Source organism: Cebidichthys violaceus, unplaced genomic scaffold, assembly GCF_023349555.1.
Source record: "Cebidichthys violaceus isolate CVI_PGR_0920_01 unplaced genomic scaffold, fCebVio1.0.p SCAF_323, whole genome shotgun sequence".
Taxonomy (NCBI): domain Eukaryota; kingdom Metazoa; phylum Chordata; class Actinopteri; order Perciformes; family Stichaeidae; genus Cebidichthys; species Cebidichthys violaceus.
The window spans coordinates 30001-34621 of record NW_027176510.1 but is presented as its reverse complement, the minus strand read 5'-3'; positions in this window follow the sequence as shown (position 1 = coordinate 34621).

Below are 4621 nucleotides of genomic sequence, written 5' to 3'. Positions count from 1 at the left end.
CATCATCCCAGTTTAGGGCGCTTTTTCCGGGCATTAGCTCACGTAGCAACATCAGCACCATGGACAGCACCACGGACAGCGCCCTGGACGTCATTTACCAGGGAAAGGGGGCACATTTCCCGGATCTTTGACCTCCACCGCATCCCCTAGGCCCCTGCCAACACTGCCACAAGAGGGCCCGAAAAACGGATGGTGAGAAAGGGTAAATTCGGGCGTGGAAAGCACCCCCACTCTCATCTCACCCACACCCGGAAAACAGCACTTTTTCCGGGTGGGCCTCTTCCAGAGCATCCCTTGGGCTCCCCCCAACACTCCCACAAAATGACCCGAAAAAAAGAGGGTGGGAAAGGGTAAGTTCGGGCTGAAAAGCACCCAGACACACATCTCGCTCACGCCCGGAAAACAGCACTTTTTCCGGGTGACTCACCTCCAGAGCATCCCCTGGGCTCCCCCCAACACTCCCACAAAAGGGCCCGAAAAACGGATGGTGAGAAAGGGTAAATTCGGGCGTGGAAAGCACCCCCACTCTCATCTCACCCACACCCGGAAAACAGCACTTTTTCCGGGTGGGCCTCCTCCAGAGCAACCCCCTGGCACCCAGCAACACTCCCACAAAAGGACCCGAAAAAAAGAGGGTGAAAAAGGGTAAGTTTGGGCTGAAAAGCACCCAGACACACATCTCGCTCACGCCCGGAAAATGGCACTTTTTCCGGGTGACTCACATCCAGAGCATCCCCTGGGCTCCCAGCAACACTCCCACAAAAGGGCCCGAAAAACGGAGGGTGGGAAAGGGTAAATTCGGGCGTGGAAGGCACCCCCACTCTCATCCCTTCCACACCCGGAAAACGAGCACTTTTTCCGGGTGACTCACCTCCAGAGCATCCCCTGGGCTCCCCCCAACACTCCCACAAAAGGGCCCGAAAAACGGATGGTGAGAAAGGGTAAATTCGGGCGTGGAAAGCACCCCCACTCTCATCTCACCCACACCCGGAAAACAGCACTTTTTCCGGGTGGGCCTCCTCCAGAGCAACCCCCTGGCACCCAGCAACACTCCCACAAAAGGACCCGAAAAACGGAGGGTGGGAAAGGGTAAATTCGGGCGTGGAAAGCATCCCCACTCTCATCTCCTCCACACCCGGAAAAAGAGCACTTTTCCCGGGTGGGCCTCCTCCAGAGCATCCCCCTGGCACCCAGCAACACTGCCACAAAAGGGCCTGAAAAAAGAAGGGTGAGAAAGGCAAAGTCCGGGCTGAAGAGCACCCAGACACACATCTCGCTCACGCCCGGAAAAAAGCACTTTTTCCCCGGTAAAACACCTCCAGAGCATCCCCTGGGCTCCCCCCAACACTGACACAAAAGGGCTAGAAAAACAGAAGAGGAGAAAGGGTAAATTCGGGCGTGGAAAGCACCCCCACTCTCATCTCACCCACACCCGGAAAACAGCACTTTTTCCGGGTGGGCCTCCTCCAGAGCATCCCCCTGGCACCCAGCAACACTGCCACAAAAGGGCCTGAAAAAAGAAGGGTGAGAAAGGCAAAGTCCGGGCTGAAGAGCACCCAGACACACATCTCGCTCACGCCCGGAAAAAAGCACTTTTTCCGGATAAAACACCTCCACAGCATCCCCCTGGCACCCAGCAACACTGACACAAAACGGTCCGAAAAACAGAAGGGGAGAAAGGATAAATTCGGGTGTGGAAAGCACCCCCACTCTCATCTCATCCACACCCGGAAATAAGGCACCTATCCCGGCCACAGGACCTCCGCAGCATCCCCCTGGTCACCCTCCACCACCTCTGCTTAAAGCAGACCGAAATAGTGGGAGAAAGTGTGGGAAAAGCACTCCCACAGCACCAGCCTCATCCACTCATCCACACCCGGAAATCAGGCACCTTTCCCGGCCACAGGACCTCCGCAGCATCTCCCTGGTCACCCAGCATCACCTCTGCTTAAAGCAACCCGAAATAGTGGGAGAAAGTGTGTGAAAAGCACTCACACAGCACCAGCCTCATCCACTCATCCACACCCGGAAATCAGGCACCTTTCCTGGCCACAGGACCTCCGCAGCACCCCCCTGGTCACCCAGCATCACCTCTGCTTAAAGCAGACCGAAATAGTGGGAGAAAGTGTGAGAAAAGCACTCCCACAGCACCAGCCTCATCCACTCATCCACACCCGGAAATCAGGCACCTATCCCGGCCACAGGACCTCCGCAGCATCCCCCTGGTCACCCTCCATCACCTCTGCTTAAAGCAGACCGAAATAGTGGGAGAAAGTGTGTGAAAAGCACTCCCACAGCACCAGCCTCATCCACTCATCCACACCCGGAAATCAGGCACCTTTCCTGGCCACAGGACCTCCGCAGCACCCCCCTGGTCACCCAGCATCACCTCTGCTTAAAGCAGACCGAAATAGTGGGAGAAAGTGTGAGAAAAGCACTCCCACAGCACCAGCCTCATCCACTCATCCACACCCGGAAATAAGGCACCTATCCCGGCCACAGGACCTCCGCAGCATCCCCCTGGTCACCCTCCATCACCTCTGCTTAAAGCAGACCGAAATAGTGGGAGAAAGTGTGTGAAAAGCACTCCCACAGCACCAGCCTCATCCACTCATCCACACCCGGAAATCAGGCACCTTTCCTGGCCACAGGACCTCCGCAGCACCCCCCTGGTCACCCAGCATCACCTCTGCTTAAAGCAGACCGAAATAGTGGGAGAAAGTGTGAGAAAAGCACTCCCACAGCACCAGCCTCATCCACTCATCCACACCCGGAAATAAGGCACCTATCCCGGCCACAGGACCTCCGCAGCATCCCCCTGGTCACCCTCCATCACCTCTGCTTAAAGCAGACCGAAATAGTGGGAGAAAGTGTGTGAAAAGCACTCCCACAGCACCAGCCTCATCCACTCATCCACACCCGGAAATCAGGCACCTTTCCTGGCCACAGGACCTCCGCAGCACCCCCCTGGTCACCCAGCATCACCTCTGCTTAAAGCAGACCGAAATAGTGGGAGAAAGTGTGAGAAAAGCACTCCCACAGCACCAGCCTCATCCACTCATCCACACCCGGAAATAAGGCACCTTTCCCGGCCACAGGACCTCCGCAGCACCCCCCTAGTCACCCACCAACACCTCTGACTCAAGCTCCCACCAAAAACGGGGAAAAAATAAAAAATAGCCCTCCAAAAACACCCCCCCCCAACCGGACCCACCCCCACCCGGCCACCCCTCACCAAAAGCCCGCAGAGACACCTCCGGCAGCTACCCTTCTAACCCCGTCTCCAGGCGGTCCCGGGCCCCCACACTTAAGCACCCTCTCTGGGTTAAAACCAAAACTCCGACCGTTCAGGACGTTCATGCCCCTGGTAATTTAGTTTCGTGCCCCTGGTAGATGGGAGAGAAGCGCTAAAGCCTTCAACTAGCCGAGCTAGAGCCTCCAAAGCGGCCTCCACAACCACAATACAGGGCCTGGAGGTCAGTTTGCTGGTTTTTTTCTAAGTGTAATTCCAAACTGCAACTCTCACTTTGTCCACAGGATGGCGACATTGGACTGCAAGTGAGCTCCAAGCGGTTGAATGTAAATGATTTATCCGGCCTTATGACCCTAAAAACGGACACTTTTACACATATAAGCTGGATGAAATACATTTCACGTGGTCCTGGTCCTCTGAGCGAGTACCAGAGAGCTAGGCAGAGCCAGGCTATGTCCCTAGGCCGAGCTGGAGCCTCCAAAGCGGCCTCCACAACCACAATACAGGGCCTGGAGGTCAGTTTGCTGGTTTTTTTCTAAGTGTAATTCCAAACTGCAACTCTCACTTTGTCCACAGGATGGCGACATTGGACTGCAAGTGAGCTCCAAGCGGTTGAATGTAAATGATTTATCCGGCCTTATGACCCTAAAAACGGACACTTTTACACATATAAGCTGGATGAAATACATTTCACGTGGTCCTGGTCCTCTGAGCGAGTACCAGAGAGCTAGGCAGAGCCAGGCTATGTCCCTAGGCCGAGCTGGAGCCTCCAAAGCGGCCTCCACAACCACAATACAGGGCCTGGAGGTCAGTTTGCTGGTTTTTTTCTAAGTGTAATTCCAAACTGCAACTCTCACTTTGTCCACAGGATGGCGACATTGGACTGCAAGTGAGCTCCAAGCGGTTGAATGTAAATGATTTATCCGGCCTTATGACCCTAAAAACGGACACTTTTACACATATAAGCTGGATGAAATACATTTCACGTGGTCCTGGTCCTCTGAGCGAGTACCAGAGAGCTAGGCAGAGCCAGGCTATGTCCCTAGGCCGAGCTGGAGCCTCCAAAGCGGCCTCCACATCCACAATACAGGGCCTGGAGGTCAGTTTGCTGGTTTTTTTCTAAGTGTAATTCCAAACTGCAACTCTCACTTTGTCCACAGGATGGCGACATTGGACTGCAAGTGAGCTCCAAGCGGTTGAATGCAACTGATTTATCCGGCCTTATGACCCTAAAAACGGACACTTTAACACATATAAGCTGGATGAAATGCATTTCACGTGGTCCTGGTCCTCTGAGCGAGTACCAGAGAGCTAGGCAGAGCCAGGCTATGTCCCTAGGCCGAGCTGGAGCCTCCAAAGCGGCCTCCA